The sequence below is a fragment of the Taudactylus pleione genome, unplaced genomic scaffold (genome assembly GCF_031769625.1).
Source record: "Taudactylus pleione unplaced genomic scaffold, aTauple2 ptg000352l, whole genome shotgun sequence".
Taxonomy (NCBI): Eukaryota; Metazoa; Chordata; class Amphibia; order Anura; family Myobatrachidae; genus Taudactylus; species Taudactylus pleione.
In genome coordinates, this window is record NW_028284753.1 from 5,270,736 (window position 1) to 5,293,400 (window position 22,665).

At 43.1% G+C, this 22,665-nt stretch overlaps 1 protein-coding gene across 2 annotated transcripts in view; it reads left to right on the forward strand.

Moving 5' to 3' along the window:
* Nucleotides 1-22,665, forward strand: part of LOC148508634 (uncharacterized) — a 282,049-nt gene that overhangs the window by 10,346 nt on the left and 249,038 nt on the right. For both annotated transcript variants that reach the window (XM_088444248.1, XM_088444247.1), the window contains exon 2: nucleotides 6,903-7,119. The gene's annotated coding sequence lies outside the window, so the exon portion shown is untranslated. The remainder of the gene's footprint in view (nucleotides 1-6,902; nucleotides 7,120-22,665) is intronic.

Consider the following 22,665-nt stretch of genomic DNA (forward strand, 5'->3'; position numbering starts at 1 on the left):
AATAGTTTCTGTTTTTTTTTTTCATTATTTATCTATATTTTATTGAGACTGTTGTGGCAGTTCTTTTTATTATGTCTGGTGCTAAGTGCATGCATCTCAGCATCACCTAACTTTATCCTATCATGTTCATTTTGTTTTATATATACTGTTAGCATCATGATCTATTACTACAATAGAAACACAATTTCAGAATATAAAACTGACCTTTATGTCTTATAGCACTATACTTTCATTCCAAATTCAAGATCATGCTTTATATACATAGCATGAGTGGTGGCTGTTCTACCTGTGTGGGTGATCTGGTTATTGTTGAGTGAAGATCTTTGAGCAATATTGTATTCGGCACTTTAACTTGCTTTGATTTCATGTCCTGGCATAGTAAGAGAAGTTATACAGGGAAAACAATGGAAAATATTTCACTGTTTACATGGAAGAGAAATACTGTCAATGTGAGCTCTCTAGAGCTTTTAACTCTGAGACACAGGGATCTTATCAGTGGCTGTATTCAGTGTATGTCAAAGAAAAATTGAGTCTTCGAGTGACTTATGTCAGTATCATTATCAGAAGAAAGTTCTTCAGTGATCGTTGCTCACACACTTAGAAAGTACAAATTTGTTTCCTCAATGATAAGAAAATAATTTAGACATTAGGGAGAATAAAAATAATTTTTTTTTTCCAATTAGTTGACCAAAATTATTTTAGCATATTTTATAACAAATGTTCTAGGCTTAATAAACACATAAACCCTATTACTTTGTATGTAACCAGATTATGGTTTCAACATTTTTCTTGCTATATTACTTGGGCGGTGGGCACAGACTTGATTGTGTAAAAAATTGTAAATATAATTTTCTCCTTTACGGGAGAATTAGAAGTCCCAGCAAGCCTCTCCTGCATACTGGTACTTGAAGAACCACAAGTACCAGCATGCAGAGCATTAAGGGCCTTGACATTTTTTTAATATTTTTTTTGCAGGAGAACTATAGTTACCAGTGGGTGGGGGAAGCTTGCTGGTACCTCTCGTTCTCCTATAAAGGATTTTTTACACTATCAAATCAGCACCCACTGCCCTTGGGTGTGGAGGATAGCTCCAGCCTGTGGTACCCTGGAGAGAGGGAACCCCTTTATGGGGGTCCCCATCTCCCCAGGGATCCCCGGACATGGCTGACTAGTGTAGGGTAAATAATGCTTTGGCCGGGGGACTCCGTGAAGTGTATCCCCCGGCTGTATTATTATAACCCCGCTAGTTAGAGCTCATTGCTGGTTGTGGATAATTCGGGGGAACCCTGCAAATTTTGTCCCACATATTTCCACAACCAGGACTGGCTCACAGAGCCTGGTACTGGTTGATGAAAATACGGGGGACCCCTACGTCTTTTTCCCCTGTATTTTCACAACCAGGTCCAGCTGACACAGCCCAGTGCTGGTTGTGCTTTTTTAATTTTTTTAACACTTTCAATGCCTTTTTACACAGATAAACTTACATGGATCTCACTGATCTGCATATGGTTCTGTAAAACTTGTACCTTGTACTGAAACTCGCATTACAAGTTGTGAGTTTTCACTCAGAAAAACTTGCATGAACTTCTCTGACATCTCTGACATCCTCGCACCTTCCAACTTGCACTATATTACATACAGTGTTAGTTTCTGTACAAATTCGCATCATACTCGCTGCGAGATGATGCAACTTTGTACTCACACATTAACTCGCACCCTATTACATTTAGCCACACATCCTTTGGCAAACTAATCTGCTCTTTTAGATTTCAGTATTATCTGTATGTGGATGATACTCAAATCTACCTATCCTCCGCAGATTTGTCACCATATGTGTTGGTCTGCATTAATTTTTCTAAAAGCGATGAATTTCACTCAAAAGCTCAATAATGGGTTAAATGGTGTTGGACAGGTATGTGGAGGTGTAAATGGTCTGTGACAGGTATTTGGAGGTGTAAATGATGTTGGGAAGGTAAATGGAGGTGTAAACTATGTGGGGGTAAATTATGTGGGGCAGGTATGTGGAGGTGTAACTAATGTGGGACAGGTATTTGGTGGTAAAATGATGTGGGCAAGCTACATAGAGGTGTAAATTATGTGGGACAGATACGTGGAGGTGTAAATGATGTAGGACAGGCATGTGGAGGTGTAAATGATGTGGGAACAGGTGTGTGGATGTGTAAATGATGTGGGACATGTATGTGGATGTTTAAATGATGTGGAGGTGTAAATGATGTGGGGATAGGTATGTGTAAATGATGTGAGACATGAATGTGGAGGTTTACATGATGTAGGGCAGGTATGTGAAGGTTTACATGATGTAGGGCAGGTATGAGGAGGTTATAATGATGTGGGACAGGTATTTGGGAGTATACATCATGTGTTCCAGGTAGCTGGAGGTATAAATTATGTGGTACAGACATGTGGAGGTATAAATGATGTGGGACAGATATCTGGAGGTGTAAATGATGTTGGACAGGTATGTGGAGGTGTAAATGATGTGGGACAGTTATATGGAGGTGTACATGATTTAGGGACAGGTATGTGGAGATGTAAATGATGTGGGGCAGGTATGTGGTGGTATAAATTATGTGGGACAGTAATGTAGAGGTGTACATGATGTAGGGACAGGTATGTGGAGGTGTAAATGATGTGGGGACAGGTATGTGGTGGTTTACATGATGTAGGGCAGGTATGTGGAGGTGTAATTATTGTGGAATTGGTATGGGGAGGTTAAAATGATATGGGACAGGTTTTTGGGAGGATACATCATGTAGGCCAGGTATATGGAGGTGTAGATGATGTGGGACAGGTATCTGGAGGTGTAAATTATGTGGGACAGGTACATGGAGGTGTAAATGATGTAGGAACAGGTACATTAGGGTGTAAATGATGTAGGGACATGTACATTAGGGTGTACATGGTGTGGGACAGGTATGTGAAGGTGTAAATGATGTATGGACTGGTATGTGGATGCGTAAATGATCTGGGACAGGTATGTGGAGGTGTAAATGATGTAGAGACTGGGTATGTGGATGCGTAAATGATGTGGGACAGGTACGTTGAGGAGTAAATGATGTTGGGGCTGGTATGTGGAGATGTAAATTATGTAGGACAGGTACATTAGGGTGTAAATTGTGTGGGACAGGTATGTGGAGGTGTAAATGAAGTATGGATTGGTATGTGGATGCGTAAATGATCTGGGACAGGTATGTGGAGGTGTAAATAATGTAGGGACTGGTATGTGGAAGCATAAATGATGTGTGACAGGTACAGTATGTGGAGGTGTAAATGATGTGGGACAGGCATGTGGAGGTGTAACTGATGTGGGACAGGTAGGTGGAGGTGTAAATAATGTGGGACAGGCATGTGATGTGTCACGACCAGAGTTGTTGTACCTGGCGAGCCGTGGTTTCTGCCTGTGCAGGTGCTTTGACGCAGTCCTACCGGTGGGGGTGCTGGTGTCTGGAGGTTGGCATGAGGTGCATGTGGATGTCCGAAGGGCACAGACCATGTGGTGACAGGTGAGACTGTCAACGCTAAGCACTGGGGATTGCTGGGTGCCACCATCTTGGTTTTGGGCATGTGACCTGAATGGGCCAATCAGGTTGGAGCATCTTGTGTGTACTCTCAGCAATCTATCATGCACCTTCCTATGGTACTTAAGGGTGTTCAGCATGCTCTCTAGTTGACAGTGCAATGTATACACAGCGCAAGCTGTGTGAGAGTTCTCTGTGCTCCTTAGCTGAGTGTGATTATTGCAGTCCCAGCAGTGCTCCATTTCCTGCTCTGTCCCCATCACAGGCTGTTCCCGAATACCTGCATCTACCCTGCTATACCCCATTACTTGCCCCATGATTTGTGAACCCTCCAGCACTCCTGACTCAGAACTCACTCCAGTACTTCACACCTCTGTTCCTCAGTCACACCTCCATTGAACTTTTGTTTGTTCTGTCTGACACCTGCTCCCAGCCTCACTAATTGAACTTTGTTTTTTTCTGCTGACACCTGTTTCCAGCCTCATTAATTGGACTTTATTTTCCTGCCAGACATTTGTTTTCAGGCTCACTTTACTTGGACTTGTTTATTTTCTGCCAGTGTATATATTAATTACCACTTCATGAATAATAATACTCCTATTAAACCTGCTGCATTTCAATAGTACAAACCAGTTCCTGATTCTTCTCCTACATCCACCCCAGGTTCAAAAACTAATCCAGACCTGACATGATATGTGGTGGTGAAAATGATGTGGGACAGGTATGTGGAGGTGTAAATGATGTGGGACAGGTACGTTGAGGTGTATATGATGTGCGAGAGGTATGCGGAGGTGTAAATGATTTTGGGACAGTTATGTGGAAATGTAAATGATGTGGGACAGGCATGATGAGGAGTAAAAGATGTGGGGACAGATATGTGGTTGTGTAAGTGATGTAGAGACAGGTACATTGAGATGTATATGAAGTGGGACAGGTATGTGAAGGTGTAAATGATGTGGGTAAGTTATGTGGCGGTGTAAATTATGTAGGAACAGGTATGTAGAGGTGTAAATGATGTGGGACAGGTATGTGGAGGTGTAAATGATCTGGGAACAGGAATGTGTAGGTGTAAATTATGTGGGGACAGGTATGTGGAGGTGTAAATGATGTGGGGCAGGTACATGGATGTGTAAATTATGTGGGACAGGTATGTGGAGGTGTAAGTGATCTAGGAACAGGAATGTGTAGGTGTAAATGATGTGGGGACAGGTATGTGGAGGTGTAAATGATGTGGGGATATGTATGTGTAAATGATGTGAGACATGAATGTGGAGGTTTAAATGATGTGGGGCAGGTATGTGGATGTTTACATGATGTAGGGCAGGTATGTGGAGGTGTAATTAATGTGGGACAGTTATGTGGAGGTTAAAATTATGTTGGACAGGTATTTTGGAGGATACATCATGTGGGCCAGGTAGCTGGAGGTGTAAAATATGTGGGACAGGTATGTGGAGCTATAAATTATGTTGGGCAGGTATCTGGAGGTGTAAATGATGTGGGTCAGGTAGCTAGAGGTGTAAATTATGTGGGACAGGTACATGGAAGTGTAAATGATGTGGCAAAGGTATGTGGAGGTGTAAATGATGTGGGACAGGTATGTTGAGGTGTAAATTATGTAGGGACAGGTACATGGAAGTGTAAATGATGTAGGACAGGTATGTGGAGTTGTAAATTATGTATGGACTAGTATGTGGGCATGTAAATGATGTAGGACAGGTGTGTGGAGTTGTAAATTATGTATGGACAGGTATGTGGAAGTGTAAATGATATGGGAAAGGTATGTGGAGGTATAAATTCTGTTGGGGCTGGTATATGGAGGTGTAAATGATGTGGGACAGGTACGTTGAGGTATATATGATGTGCAAGAGGTATGTGGAGGTGTAACTCCTGAGGGGCAGATATATGTGGAGGTGTAAATGATGTGGGGCAGGTACATGGAGGACTAAATGATGTAGAGACAGGTACATGGAGGTGTAAATAATGTTGGACAGGTACGTGGAGGTGTAAATTATGTAGGGGCAGATACGTAGAGGTGTAAATTATATGGGACAGGTATGTCGAGGTGTAAATTATGTGGGACAGGTATGTCGAGGAGTAAATTATGTGGGGCAGGTACATGGAGGTGTAAATGATGTGGGGCAGGTACGTGGAAGAGTAAATGATGTAGGGACAGGTACATAGAGGTGTAAATGATATAGGACAGGTATGTGGAGGTGTAAATGATGTGGTCAGGTACAGGGAGGAGTAAATGATGTAGGACAGATATGTGGAGGTGAAAATGATGTAGGGGCAGATACGTGGAGATGTAAATTATGTGGGACAGGTATGTCGAGGTGTAAATTATGTGGGGCAGTTACGTGGAGGAGTAAATGATGTAGGGACAGGTACATGGGAGTGTAAATTATGTAGGACAGATATGAGGAGGTGTATATGATGTAGGGGCAGTTATATGGAGGTGTAAATGATGTGGAGCAGGTACATGGAGGAGTAAATGATGTGGGACAGATATGTGAAGGTGCAAATGATGTAGGGACATTATGTGTGTGTATAAATGATGTGGGCAGGTACATGGAGGTGTAAATTATATGGAACAGGTATGTGGAGGTTTAAATGATGTGCTGCAGGTACATGGAGGTGTATATAATGTGAGATATGTATGTGGAGGTGTAAATGATGTGGAACAGCTATGTGGAAGTATTGTATTGATGGAAGAAAGGTTTTAGAACTTAAAGTTGAGAGCTAAAAGTGTTTTTTGCCAACTTTTTACAAACTTGTATTAAAACTCTGAAAAATAACTATACAGACATATTTTTATACCCCCAAAATGCTGGGAATACTTTAAACAGCTGAAAACACTTTTTCGCTAGTATATTTCCACCATTAATAACAAGTGCGAAAACCAGCCGTTTGGCATCATTTAAGATCCTCCAGTACTTTCCTTATGGCCACTAACAGCCTTCTATATGGTCCTGCTATTTCAGTTGTGACTTTTGGGGCCAGGGTGGTTTCACCCCTTTTTTTATGCACTGCACCCATATCACTGTTTGTATAAAACTTGCGCAACCTTGTGGCGAGTCCTGCTTATTAGTATTTCTGATTGGATTTCGCATTTCTCAGGTGGGCGCATTCACGGGGTGTACGTGAGTTTCATGATACAAACTCACTTTCAGAAACTTGCTCCCAATTGAGCTGACCCCTAAAAGTATCAAATCTTTCAGAATGAAGCACAATGATGTTATGTTAATAATAATTTCATTTTTATATGAAAATGTGTGGGAGGACGCATCACATATTATAGAGGGAATAATGGGTCTGATTCTGAGATGTATGCTAATGCCACCGCTGCTTTGTATGTGTTCGCAGATGTGATTCGTATTATGCAATTGACGCAGCCACCGGGAGATGTATTGAGATGCCCACCTGTGGCTTTACAAATCCAGGCATCTGCATATAAAGACACAGCATCGGATGCAGACCATTCAATTATCACATTTCTGAGTGAGTCTATGGTCCCGCAGAATGGCAGTGGGAATTGAGACACTGGAGCTATATTCCTTCTGAATGGACTTGCTGTCGCAGGGTAAGGTGTCCCTGATGTAGACATATTGATTTATGGCTAAGCACAGGTCCTAATACCACACAATTTATTCTTATTATTTAATACATGAGGTACCCATATGCAGTAACCCTAACAATGTGTATATGGGGTTAAATTAGCTAGATACAGGAGGTATAGGATTCATGTGTATTGTACTAGTTAGATAGATAGTTAGAGCATGAATTGTATGTGCATATTTATTGTAAACATGTGGGTTTGGGAGTGGAGTCAGTAGCAGTGGCACGAGACATAGAATGTGCCAGAAGTGGCACGCGATTAGGCTGAGGGGCTTGTGCTGTGGGTGGGAAGAAGGGAGTCATGAGGAGGAAGTGATATAAGGGGCAGTTGGAGCACCGAGGGTCAGTCTGCTGATCCCCCTCGAGCGCTCAGGTCAGGGTATCTCTGGTGTAGCCTAGAAACTAAGCGCTACAAGCAGCAGCGTCTGGGGTCCTCTGTCACTGGAGCCAGTAGGGCTTACTTTGCCAGGTGAAGTGCGGTAGAGCTCACTACACTGTCCCGGGCAATGAGAGCTGAAGCAGAGATTGGTCACAGTAGCCGCAGAGTAAACAAGGGGGCATGACAGTCATCTGGCCTCCATGGTGTGTCACCCAATTCCAGCTACAGGTAGCAGAGTTCCTGTCCTCTATGATAGAAGTGCAGAGGAGCCGTTGAGGGAGTGAGTGAGTAACCAAAGGGAAAACACTGCACAAGCAGCAATTAACTGACAGCAGTATTCTCCCTATTACACTGCACTCAGGAGTGCATTATATAGTAGTAATACTGTCACCCATATTAAGGACAGCAGGTTTCAGCTCACATTATAGAAAGGACTGTTTAGCAGAGACAGCCCTGAATGGGAACATAGGCTGATAGCTAAATTTTACAGTCAGCTATACTAAGTATAGAGGGGAACATTAGGGAGGAGGATAACTGGAATTCAGGAAGCTTTCAGTGAGACATTATAACATCTATTTGGGAAAGTTAAAAGAAGAAGAAGAAGAAAGGATACATATAGCTACAATAATCGACTTTATTACAGCTCAGTATCAGCATAGACCAGGGATATTGGATTATAAATCCCATCTCTATAATTACTGGATAGCATCTTATTTTAGCAGTATACATATGGCACTGGCTTCACTTTTTAGACTCACATGTAATTGTTATAATACTTGTCAGTGTTGGTAAACAGTATTTATTCACCCCAGCACTTAAAGGATACAGCCTTGAACTGGAAGAAATATGTGAACTTCCTTAATACCCTGTTAAGTGCAACAGGGGATTTGTGCTTTAAGGCTCTGGACATTTAAAGACTCATTACAAGCTAATATAACAGACTAGTAGGCGAAGTTAGAGTGTTGAGCACAATATTCAGAGTTAAGTGTATATATTGCAATTCAATATTCCATTTGCATATGGAAATAAAGTTATATTAAGTTTGCAATGTAACATGTCATGAAATGATGTATCTAACTTCATGAATAATATAACGGGGTAACCTATTACAAAAGTGGTGTGTAGTACTTACCTTTTTAGGGATTGGAAATTCGTCACCATTGGAGAACGGAGAGACCTGGAAAGAAGAAATAACAGGTGGTTAATTATGTGTATGTACATATAAATATATATGCAACATACATTACAGTTACAGCAAACTCATACTAATACAATATAGTTGTAGCTGATCATCCCGGGTAGCTCTTCAATAAAAGCTTGGGTGGAGATACACCTACTAACACAAGAGTATATATCACAACCTCACAGATTGGGGTTACACTGAAATGATTGTGACATGCCTGTGTACCTTGCCGCCATTTCCCATTACCTCCCCGACACACTCCTTGTCTGACAATCATACTGCAAATAATACTCACTGACAGTAACTACAGTAATGTATCTTGACGCATGTGCGACTCAGATGGCCAATAATTGCTCAACTACGAAGACATTGGCATAACTGAATCAGCCCAATGTCTCTGTGAGATGCCCAAGAAAAGGAAGGTAAAATGTTTTGAGCTATTCTTAGACATTCACATCTACGAATCACATCTAGGGGAAATTTACTCTACACAGAGCCTCACCCAGTGCCCTCCAAGGGAAACATATTTATATTTTTTAAAATGTTTATAAACTCTGTGTATGAAAGGACAAAGTGTCAGATCTGGTGGCTCATCCACTTGAAGAACTGTCTATCTTATTCTGCCCTACTTAACTTTTTATATTCCTATAATTTGTATCCATTTTGTTTATGTATGTTTGTTTTTATTATATCCAGTGCCCTGTAACTTGTAATGTTAAATCTAAAATATAGCAAGTTTTGTCCTCATTACTGTAACAAATCCATAGGCGTTTCATGAAGATAACTATTGCATGACGATGTTAACCTTGTGATAGCTTTGCTTGTATTACTGCTTTGAAAGCATCGACAGACAATGTTAACCTTTTGAATGCTGGTTTTATAATTGTTGTCTAACAAGGACAATGGGCCTGATTCAGGGCCGCTCACGAGCGCAAAGCGCTTGCAAGCGGCTTGATGTGTCCCCCCTGTGCATGTGCTACGTCAGTCGTGCGCATGCACGAGCCCCGCCGATCGACTGAACTTCAGTTGCTGTGGGGCTCGCTACAAGATGGGGCGGCTGTTGATGGTGAGTGATAGCTCGCCCCGTTTTGTAGGCAGGGAGGGGGGGTGGCTGCACAAATGCAGGCGTTCCCTTAGGAACACCTGGTGTTTGTGGGAGGTCCTACTGACATCATTACTGATGTCAGTAGTGGACTTCCTGCTCTATTAGAGCAGGAAGTCCACTTGGCCTTGCGGTAGCCGAGACCCTACCACAGGTTTTCGTCACAAGGCCGATGGGTGCGATAATCGCGACGGCCTCCTGGCCGCTCGCACAAGCTGTGAACGGGTCTGAATCAGGCCCAATGTGTCAGCCAGTACATATGTGAAACATATTTGATGTATTAAGGCTTTGATTGCTTATGAATTATTACACCTTTTAGCTAACAAGGAGCATAGTGGGTGTCAGTGGGTAAATTTGTGCAATAGTATTACTCCGTTCATATAATAGATGGTGGTAAATAATAGTTGTGTATGGGTGTGAGAGAACTGTTTTGGGGTTAAATGATCCAATCTGTAATTGAGCTAATCTGTCACCTATGTGAAAGGCGATTATTTTTGATCATTTAGTTCATCCCAGCGCTGGGCTTCATACATTATCATGTGAGCATGTGTGGACTGCTCGCAGATTACAGGATGGAGACAGAGAGGATGAGTCAGCATTTGCCTGACAGTGAGAGATACACTAAGGTGAGCCAATGAGGTGGAAGGATTTTCCACACATCACCAGGCTGATTCTGTTTCATATACAGTATTCTGGAAGGGAAGCAATCGGGAAGCCTACTGCCTATATACCGGCAGCCGGCTTCCCGACTGCCTTATCCCGGCAAGGGTGAAACGCCGGGCATCTAGATGTAGACGCCCGCATTTCCCCCGACGCCGGGAGACCGGTGCCCAGCATCATGATCGTAGTGATGCCGGGCGCCGCGAGTGGACAGCCGTGGGGGGAGGGTTAAGTTTAGGGCTCCCGGGGGGGACTTAGGGTTAGGCACCCCCCCGGGGGACTTAGGTTTAGGTATCGGGGAAGGGGGTGGTTAGGGTTAGGCACTTAGAGGAGGGATTAGAGTTAGGCACTTGGGGGGCAAGTTAGGGTTAGGCACCCCTAAGGAGGGTTAGGGGGGTTAGGTTAGGTTAGTGGATACTTACCTATCCACGATCGGGATTTCCAGCGCTGTCGGGCTTCCGCTGCGTCGCACTCTGCTCCTGTCGGGCTGCCGCTGACGGGAATCGAACCGCCGGCCATGCAGTTCTTCTGGAAGAATGACCACTTGTCTGGTGGCGAGAAGTGGAGAAAAGAAGTGAAAGAGAAAGGTGATCATTGATCAATAATAGTTACAATTACATCCCTATATATAAGGTATATATTTGAGAGTCCAACTAAAATTATAATTTTTTAAAAATGTGATCTACAATGCACAATCTAAATAATATACTAATGTGACAAGAAAATGTAATAATATACTGCATATGAAGGTTTAGACTAATCAAAGGCTTCGATTTCATGCCAGATGGTAAAACAGAGACAGAATAGTAGTGCAGAATGTTAGAAACAAGTTACACAAGAATGAAACATTATACAGAAGTAACAGAAGCTATCACAGTAAGTAAATGGCGATAGACAAAAACTCTGCCAAGCTGCACTAAGATATAAGCAGCTGCCCTGCAGCCCTTAACAACATTAACACTGGGGGGTGATTCTGTCACATTGAGGGGTCTATGTACTAAGCAGTGATAAGTGACAGAGTGAAAAGTGATATGTCTGTGATAAGTGCCAGCCAATCAGCTCCCAACTGTAATTTTTCAAACACAACCTGTGAGATGACAGTTGGAAGCTGATTGGCCGGCACTTATCACAGACTTATCACTTTCACTCTGTCACTTATTACTGCTTAGTACATAGACCCCTTAGTGTTGATGCCCTCAGTGGGACACATGCACACATTGCTGCCTATAAACACAAGCAAAAAATAAATATGGTAGTTGCTCAATCAGCTTAATAATATACTACAGGTGCTTGTAAAGGGCGGGGTTTACACTGAACACAGAAAAAAGAAAATTGCCCCCCAGCTCACTGCAGATAAATCAAAAATACTTGAATCCTACATAATAATAGAAATTCAAAGGTATTGGTTTACATACATTTGCAAATATATGAATAAGTGCTGGGCCGACATCAAGGCTCCTCTATACCAGCATCCCTAACATTAAGGGGTTCACGTCCAAGAAGCAAGGCACCCCAAAAAATTCCAGCCAAGGACCATCCCCAGGGCATCACACGAAAAGGGGAAAAAAGGTGATAGTGAAGTGTAAAAGGATAGATGTGTAAAGATAAATCAATAAGTGTTAATGAAATGTAAAAGAATTAAAATGACATGAATAATATACAAATGAATAGAGAATTAAGTGGTGATGCCATGAGCAAGGTCCAGCCAGAACAACCCCGGGGGCCCCACTCCCAAACGCTCACCCCAAAATAATTATTGCTACATAATAGTAGCACCCACTCTGGGTCATATAATTACAAATTGATGTACTGCATGATAACAGTACATGTATGAGCTGAGAGCTAACTTACCTTGGAGGTACCCCAAAAAACCTCCACATGGCACTATAAGGATCAGCACCTCCTCCTAATGCTGACTCCCTTCATGCCTCCAAACTGCAAGCAAAAAATAAATATGGTAGTTGCTCAATCAGCTTAATAATATACTACAATTTGTAATTATAGGAGGCATTCATCATATCCCAAAGAAACCAGAATATCCCGCACAGGAATAATAACCACTGTTATATTTCTCATCATGCCTCCTCACCTAAACTATCACTTCCGAAAAACTGCTGTTTCTACAAAGCCCGTTTATCTTCAGATTTCACTGACTGTCTTCAAGCTGCGCATGCGCCTATCTACCCTCCCTCCAATTAACCCTGCCAGGGTCTGTCACCCCACCCCCCATCCTCATAAAGATGCCCCACCAGAGACTGTGCCCACCTGCTGTACGAGGGACCTACTCGGCAAAGCTGATGCTGCTACTGCCAGAGAGTGACCCCCCACCCTGTCATACCTGCTGGCTGACAGCCCTCCTTCCCACCGGTCACCCTTCAGCGCAGCCCTCCTTCACCCTGGTCACACATAAGCCCATTGTAGGACCCCCACCACCGCTGCCATGCAAGGGACCTACTCGGCAAAGCCAATGCTGCTACTGCCAGAGGGTGGAGACTTGAACTCCCTTCCCCAAGCCCCCCCCTGCCGGTTAGACTTGGTGGCTGACAGCTCTCCTTCCCCCATGGTCACACATATGCCCACTGTCGGACCTTCGCCGCCACTGCAGCTGTGCAGGAGACCTACACAATAGAGATGCTGCAGCCACCGGAGACTCTGCCGCCCCACCATCACACCAACAGCTTGAACTCCGCTGACCATCACTGCCGTGCCCTCTTTCCCCGGGCTCACAAGAAGACTGTCCTGGGGGCTGGGAGAGAGCTGCGGCAGGTAAGAGGACACAGCAGGGAGGGTTCTGTTCAGATCCCTCTGCTGTACTGGATGCTGAATTTTCATAATTTCCACATCCCCATACTAAATTAAGGGGACTGAGTAAATCATCGATGCACAATTGTAACCCAGAGATATCAGTGATATCTCCCGCGTTACATGTTTGATGAATGGGGCTGATACTTAATTTCCACAAAAATAGGTGAAAAATCTTAATTTTCACCTACTTTTGTAGAAATTAAGTGATGATGAATAGACCCCTAAATGTGCCACTTTACATTACCGCTCTACCCTATGGACACTGACAGCGGGGGGACCCGCAATAGCTAATCTGCTGTTTAAAACCTCCTGCAGCAGGGAATCCCTCGGATACACAGACACTGCAGACAATGGAGATCTGTGTTCCAGGGGCCTATTCATCAATGCTAAAATAACGGTTTTATGGACATTTTCCTTAATTACTATTAAATTATGTATTTTCGGAATTTTATGGAGTTACTATACGCCACTCACAGGTGGCGTATAGCGGGTTACACTTACCTGCTTTCAGCTGGGCATGTCCTCCTTCGGCTCCCTCCGTCACTCCCTGGTCTCTCTTCCGGCTCCGTCTGCTGCTCCGACTGTTGTCCAGCAGAAGACAGTAAAGTTTAAAAAAATAATTTATATATATATATATATATATATATATATATTTTTTTTTTTTACTTTACTGTTTTCTCCTCTTCAGACGAGAGGTCAGGGTCCGTGGCTGCAGCAGCCAGGTAGGTGGGGGACAGGGAGGTGAGCGGAGGGGAGGTGGGAGACACAGAATAACCGTAGCTTTAGGCAATGCTGCGCGTGCGCCAATTTTGTGAATGTAACGGCGCATGCCCAGCACTGATTACAGCTGCGGTAAGTTAGAGCAGGCAGGGAAAAGTATCTATTTCCTGAAAAGCTGTCATCGCAAAAATGACAGCTTTTTTGGGAATAGATAATGATGGAGAGGAGGAATGATGAATTCCTCCAGTAATTGGGTAAAACTCTATGAGTTCTAAACCTAATTACCTCCATCTATTTTTTAGTTATGATGAATAGGCCCCCTATTGACATCTAACAGGTGAAGATAAAAGCGGGACCCGTGATGCACTCAGCTGCTGTCTGGACATTGTAACAGCCTGGGAGCACAGACAACCTATTGCTCTATTAGATCAAAAACAAGTTTCTTTACATAGATCATTACCAGCAGTGCAGAACCACGGACTACTTCAATAGTGGTTCTTAAGTCTGTGTCATTCGACTGCAAACTTCAGTGTATAATATCAAATCTATTTTAATGTATTATTAAATGTGTCATCTTAGCAGTTCCACTTCTACTCTATAATGTACTGTCAATTTGTACATAAATGTTTTGTTACTTAACTAAGCAGATCCACCTTGTAAATGTGCTTGCTTTATTGTGTTTGCCTTTGTAAATAAAGAGTGTGATCAGTTTATGAAATGAAAAAAGCCCCAGAGAATGTGCTGCACAGGGTCAGGTGCTGACCTCAATAGCATCATGTTCTTCTGGGCACCGTGGTTGTTAAAAAGAGATTGAATTATTGGGCACTGTCTACAGTATTCAGACAAAAAAAGACATAAATGTTATTTTAGAAACATGCTATATTACTATCTAAACACTGTATTTATGAGTATTTATTTGGGATCCCTCTTTCTATGTCCTAATTTGATAATTGTGTTTCCTTTTAAAGACAGCAAATTAAAAAGTCTTGGATACAAGAAAGAGACAGCAAATAAAGAATGTAGAGACACATCAAAATTCCAATGTAAGGCAGTAGGAAGCGAAAAGAGATGATGGATTATCTTGCAGTTCAGTTCCCTGGACAATTGTCTATATTGGAAAATAGTGACAAATAAGGACTTTCCTACTGTATTAACTTGAGATGATTCTCAATGACGTCAGGGGATGGTGGTCAGTGGAGTCCTATTATATGCCTTTTGGTGGCGTTTCTTTTTCCTGTCTCTACTCAGCTAGTAAGGAGTTAACCCATGAAGTTTTTCAAAGAAATAAAGTTAAAGGTGATATAGTAAGCTGTCCCTCTCTCTCAGGATGAATTAAGAGAGGAGGTGGCCTATGTGCAGACTCCATGCTAGCCCCCTCTGCTCTGAGTTGCAGTAGACTCTGGCATTGTGAAAGTATATTGTGCATTTGCAGGTCTCCAGTAACATGGCGCCCGTACCATGGTTCCGGAGACTTCTCTGCTGCATAGGACGATGGCTACCACGCCATTTCCCCTGTGATTTTTGACCATTTTTGCTGAATTTGGATTTGGCACTGATTCATCATCCAGATTTGGATTTGCCAAACCGCCGTGACTGGTTTTGGATTTGGATTTTTTACAAAGATTTACAAAAAAAGCTAAATTCACATAATTTGGGCTTTTTTTGTTCCTAGAGCATTATTAACCTCAATAACATTAATTTCCAGTCATTTACAGGCAATTTAGACCACCTCGCAGCTCACAATATTGTTTACACCATTATTGGGCAAAGGCTGCAGTGAGCTAGCTGGTTACTAAGCAACAGAGCAGCCCTCCCACCCACCCTTATGTTGGATATTTAAAAGGACATGCACACTTTAACAAACCAAGCACTTCAGTGACAGGGACTGCCACTTTTGTGGCTGAAGTGCTTGGTTTGTTTGGGCCCCCACAAAACAAGCTACCAATCTGCTTAAGGCAACAGCTCTACAGTGGCAAGATGTCACCGTCATTTCCAACCTCACCATCATCGGTGTGTACATCATCCCCACACAATATTAATTCATCCCCACTGGAACCCACCATTGCAGAAATCTCTTTACTGTGGTGGCAAAGGTCTTCCTCGTGGAATTTCCAGTTCATTTTGATGACCATCATCTTTTCCACATTTTGAGGAAGTAGCATCCTACACCGTTCACTCAGAAGATTCCTGGCTTTGCTGAAAACTCTCTCTGAGTAAACACTGGAGGGTGGGCAGATTAAGTATTGCAAAGCCACTTTGTACAAGGGCCTCCAAATTGCCTTTTTTTCCTTCCAGTACTTGAAGGGACTCTGTGACATGTCTATTTGTATGGTGTAATGAAAATAATCCTCCACCATTCTTTGGATGGGGATCGTATCAGATGGAGTTACGGTAGAAGTGTCACTAATGTTGGGCAATTCTTTTAAACCCAACCAGATGGCAAAATGTTGGGTTGACTTAAATGCATTACCACTGGGTCTTTTGTGGAAGCTGATTTTCTTTCTGGATGTTGCTGAAGAAACTGAATGAGGAGACGTCATAGTGCCATGTCACTTAAGCTACCAACCTGCTCACCATGAGCTATTTGCATCTTTTAAGATGGATCAGTTGGAAAGAAAGACACAACATATGACTTAAACCTAGGATCAAGCACGGTTGCTAAATTGTAGTGATCAGATTTCAAGATATTGGCCACCCGTGGATACTGGCGAACCTAATAAAGGACTTGATATACAAGGCCGGCATACTTTGTGGATTCACTTTGTTTAATCTCCTCCTTCAATTTCTCCATCTTCTTTTCCAACATGCTAATTAGGGGAATCACCTTACTTAAGCTAGCAGTGTCAGCACTCACTTCACATGTGGCTACTTCAAATGGTTTGAGCACCTTGAACAAGACAGAAAGTACTCTCCACTGTGCTGGGCTAAGGTACATTCCCCCTCCTCTCCCAATGTCATGGCTTGTTGTATAGTTATGGATGGCTTTTGCTGTTCCTCCAGCCGCTGAAGCATATAAAGTGTGGAGTTCCCCCCTTGCTACCACCTATTGCTTCAGTTGATGGCAGGGCAAATTAAACTGTTCTTGCAGGTGCTGCAATTCCGAAAATGTCCCAAAATTTTATGGGCCACAGACAGCATCTCCTGCACGCCCCTGTCATTTTTAAAAACATCCTGCACCACTAAGTTGATTGTGTAAGCAAAACTGGGGATGTGTTGAAATTCACCCAGCTGTAATAATATTTGTGGCGTTATCAGAAATCACAAAGCCTGAGGAGAGTCCAAGTGGGGTAATCAATGTTTCTATGACATCTCTTTGATTTTTTAAGAGGTTGTCAGTGGTATGCCTCTTACTGCATCTGGTGATACACAGAGTAGCCTGCCTCTGAACGAGCTGGCATTGTTTGTTAGATACTGCTTCTGCTGCTGCTGAAGGCGATTCACTCACCCAGTGGGCTGTCACAGTTAAGTAATCTTTAGTTTTCCCACTACGCTTGTCCATATGGTTAAGTGGTCAATGGGTACAATGGCATTTTGTAGGCCAATAATTAGGTTTTATCATTTGGTACAGCCAAGGAATAGTTTTTCAGGTAAAATGAAACCGAGATGGAATTTGGTACCGGGGACACAGGACCTCAATTAACTGTGTAAATTCCACTGCATTAATTGCAGATATTGGATGCAGATCTAATACTAGCATATCCATCATGGCATCAGTGATCCACTGTGTGACTGGGTGAGAGATGTCATATTTGTTTCCCCATGATTGTTTAACAGTCAATTGTTTTGTTAAACCACTACTAGTAGTCTTCTGAGTCCACTTCTGGGATGAAGATCCACCCCCAGCAGCAGCAGCAGGCCTAGCGCTCAAGGATTCTTCTGAGGAGTCCTGGAAAGAGGAGGAGTCACCTAGCAATAACAAATTGGATGCCAGATGACCTTTGATCATTACTGAGGATATTGAGGATGAAGGTGTTGGTGGTGGAGATTGCAGGTGCTGGGATCTAGTAGGGAGAAGGGAGCTAGCTGATGCTGGACTGCTTGGTGTTATTTTCTTGGCACCAGTTTCTGATGTTATCAAATATCATGAGCTCGCTGCAGATGATGTAATAGCATGGAGGTTCCTAGATGCTTAATGTCCCTACCTCTACTTACTATGGTTCCACAATGGCTACAGCTGGCTTGACAAATGTTGTCAGGATTTGTGTAAAAATTATTCCACACATAATAGGTGGCTTAGTTGGTCTTATGCCAAGGCATGACAATGGCTTTCTTCTTAGCATGGCCAAGAGCTGCTTCCACTGGTGCCTGACTTACACAAACAACATCCTCATCCTTAATATCCTCATTAGTGCCAGCATCAGCTACAAAAATATCCCCCTCATCTTGCAATTCCAATGTGGCATCCTCAATGTCTATGTCATCAGCAATACTTATGCTGCTCATCCCCTCAAATACAGAGGGAGCATAAACTGTGGAAGATGACTTCTCTGAATGGTCAGGCTCACACATAGCACTTGTGGACACACTTAGACTCTCCTCAGGGATTTGTAACATTTGTGTTTCTGAATGCACAGTTTGATCAACTGTCAGGTTTTTTTACACTTCTAAGAGTGAAAAGGTCTTTCATTGTCGTGAGAGGCAGAAGATGCCTCACTGACAGTTGCAGAAACACCACTCAGAAATACATTAGAATGGGGATGTGGAAATTATGGTATTCATCAAATTCCGAAAATTATGTATTTTCAGAATTTGATGGTGTTACTATTCGCCACTGTGAGGTGGCGAATAGCAGGAAAAACTTACCTGTGTCAGCATGGGCAGGTCCCCCGGCATCTTCCTCCATCACTCTGGTCCCTACTCTGGCTCAGGTGGCTGTTCTGAGACGTGTTCTCCCAGCAGAAGACAATAAAGTTTAGAAAAAAAAAAGTTTTTTTTTCCTAAACTGTACAGTGCCCTGCTGGAGACCACGTGTCAGAGCAGCAGGATGGAGCCAGATGCGCTGCAGCGGGTAGGTAAGTGTGGGGATGGGGGGGTGAGGGTAGGTAGTGCAGTTTGAGACCTCTACAGATGCATCACGTGAGCGGCCCAGATCACATGACCCGGAAGAAATAGAAGTCCAGGACGCTGTTGCCGAGTACTCACATCCACTGACCAGAGGACACGGAACATGGATGGGAGGAGGAGGGATCCAGCAACAAGCAGTGACAGGAAGACAGGTGAGTCTCTGTAATGGAGGGGGAAGGAGGCTGAGATCGTGAGCGGTCTTGTCCAGCGGTTCCCCTCCCCAGACAGGAGACTGTAAGGCCATAAGCCAGAGTGCAGGATACAGTCTTTAATTAGATGTATCGCTCACTTAGGCTGTTAGCCACTACAACACCAGTCCAGAGCCCCTGCATACTAGTCCGAGTGGTCTCCTCCTACCTGACCAGAAGACATCTCCAGCTACCATTAGCAATACACCAGGACAAGCCACCACCTATATTAGACTTGCTAAATAAGAACATCCATATTGCGTGCACTGGAAGAGATAACAGGACACCGCTAATCTCTCCCCCCCATGCTCCATCACTGACATTGACATTATCATTATAGTCCATACCAAAGTGTCTCAGTGCAGTTGACCTAGTGTGAGAATTCAGTGGTTATTGGTATATAACTTGACAGTGCACATTAGCACTTACTGTTCCAATTTTTGAACATGTTTTCATATGTTGTTGTTTAAGTTTATGTCTGCAACTACATTGTACGATTTTTAAGCACTGATTAAGTAAAAGTAAATTTGTACTTACTATCGCAGTTTGTTGTTATCATGACATCATTCTATGGTTGCAACCCATATATACAAAAAGGTTTAGCACTGAATGTTCAAAACTTTATAAAATGTATTTCACACTGTCATAGCCCCCAAAGTTTCTGGGTTCCTAGGCAGCCCCCAGCCTTTCACTTTACCGTTTCCTATACTCAAGTGTGTGTGTGCACGCAGAGAACAGTTTGTACACATGTATTGGCCTGTCAGACTAGTGTGGGGGAGTACTTGGCAGGAGAGAGGAGTTTTCCACCACCTCTCCAGGAACATTAAAAGCCCTGCCTATTATAGATATGACAATGCCTTTCCATATTTTGGGTAATCAATAAAATTATTTATTACTTTGGGTGTTTTAAGTGAGAGTCTTGCTGTGGGGGATGAAGGGGGGTGGTACTGTACTTCAATAATATATTGTTTGAATACGCCCATATTTGTGTTATAATCTCTTTTTACAAGGTGCTTAACACTTGCCTACTTTTGAAAAATCATTTCACGAATTTTGTTCAAGGAATACATAAAATTAAAGGGGCTGTGTCCTGCTTCATCAAAGGGGTTGTTACACTGGCCAGAGAAAACTAAGTATTGACTCCATCTGTGAGCTGAAAAGTGGCGGCCATTTTCTTGTTATACATCTCTGCAAATAAAATGTATTGAGCAGGAAGAAAATACGGTATGTCAATCAAAAATGGCAACTGCTCTCCAGATGTAATCATTATATATTATGCTCCACAGTGTTTCCCCTGTGGTGGAGATATTGATATAGCCACTACTTCAGATATGATCCGGCTTCCATGGGATTGTCAGACTCTTTCAGGAATTCGGGAATTCACCCATTATATCTGGAGTCTCCCGGAAATTCCCTTTGAGTCAGCAAGTATGAAATTATATCTCCCCCATAACTTATAGTATGATGTATTTATTATTTAGACAAATTAGCCATCGGCCATCTGAGTAAACATAAGCTTACTCAGAATGGCTGCCAGAACTCCTCTGCTAGAGCCAGGAAATCTGCATCAGAAGACGTAAACCCTGGCTTTGGCACTCACAGAAAACCGGGGTGGAGTGACCCATTTTCAGGAATGCTGCCCAACGCCACCCCCTCCCCAGCCCGTCAATCAGGCTGCAGCTCTATTATACTGTTTTGTGACAGAAAGTCACAATTTTTGAACCATTGCCTTTTAGGTCATCAAATTAATTAGTACAGATGTGTCATCTTTGCTCCATATGCCATGTAGCACACCCTGCTAGTCGAACTGTTTCATGGCAGATTGAGTTGCATCGTAACGTGCTGAAGCGCAGGAAAAGTCAGAGTGTAATACAACTTTCTGTCCATCAGATGTCACTTTTCCTAAACTGCATTGCGCATGCATAAAAAGAAGACAATGCAATGTCTGTACTACCGCTGCTGATAGGCTGACTGAACCTGTCATTCGGTACGCTATAGTTGTCATGAATCGAGAACTGTAATTAAGTGTGTAATACAGGATTAAATCATTCGGTGTGCTAGTCCTGATTACACTTTTGAAATACAATTTATAAATATGTTCTGCCATCATTATCACAGTATACTATGCTAAATACAGGTATCAGCAAGATAACACCTCATTTTAGAAAAGTCAGTGCCAGTCTGTGGAACATTGTTCTGCAGTGATGTGCGGCACTCACACAGTGGTAACATGTCTTAGAAATGAACAGTTGGATTTGAAAGGCACTGTATAAAACAATCACTGAACTATAAGTCTCAGCCCAGAAAGAGATGTCTCTGGATTACAAACTGTGTGTTTTATGTTGCATACTTGCAGCAATGTCGGCACTGATGTGCCACTAGGATCTTGTATTACATGTTGCTAATCGGTACACATCAGTAAGTGCAGGTCATGGATGTACTGCAGAAAGTGTTGTGCGGAGCTCACATAGTGATGGCATGTCTTAGAAACTAGTAGTGGGGTCTTAGCAGTGGTGCATAAAACCTTCACTGAACTACAAGTTTCAGCCCAGCCCTGTGCCACTAGGAGCTTCTACATGTCACTAATTGGTACATATCAGTAAGTGCCGGTCACTGCGGCACTTTGAAATCTTTGAAGCGGGTGCTGTGATCACATTACAAACTTGGTGTGCCCTCTAGATCCCTTCCCCCAAAGTAAGAGCCTTTCATTAACATAATAAAGGTCGATTTGTTAGCCATTTAAGCAGTCAGCTCAAGGTCTACCCTTTCAATTACAGTACTTGTGTCCTGAAAAGGTGTTATGAATCCCAAGACCGTAGATGCTAGACAAAGGTTGAGATCTGGTGGTCACATAGCAGCCTTGAGGGCTGGAAGTGCTTATCAAGATGGTGACCTGATGGTCACAGAGCAGCCTTGAGGGCTAGAGATACTTGGATAGATTTGTGACCTGATGGTCATGGAGCAGCCTTGAGGGCTACAGGTGCTTAGCAAGATGGTGACCTGATGGTCACGGAGCAGCCTTGAGGGCTGGAGATTCTTGGCAAGTCTGTTTGGCTGGAGATGTTCCAAGATGCAGAGCAGCGGAGATAACCTTGGTGTACAATAAAGTCCTGCTCAGACGCTGCACTGCGGTTAAAGCCACTGGGGTGGTGCGGCAATTGTAGTGACTGAGGACGCAGAGCAGTGGAGATTGCCATGATGTTTAGGCTTAGTCCACTCAGACTACCGATGGGATGTGATGCAGCAACTGGAAGATGATGTGTACACACACTGCAGAGGTAGTTGTGGTGTAAGGCTGGAGACCCCCAAATGCAGTAGTGTGCACTGTGCCACCATAATATGACCCAGCAATTGAACACTGGAGGCACTCTACAGTGGAGATAGCCGCGATGTTATACTGGAACCTCAGA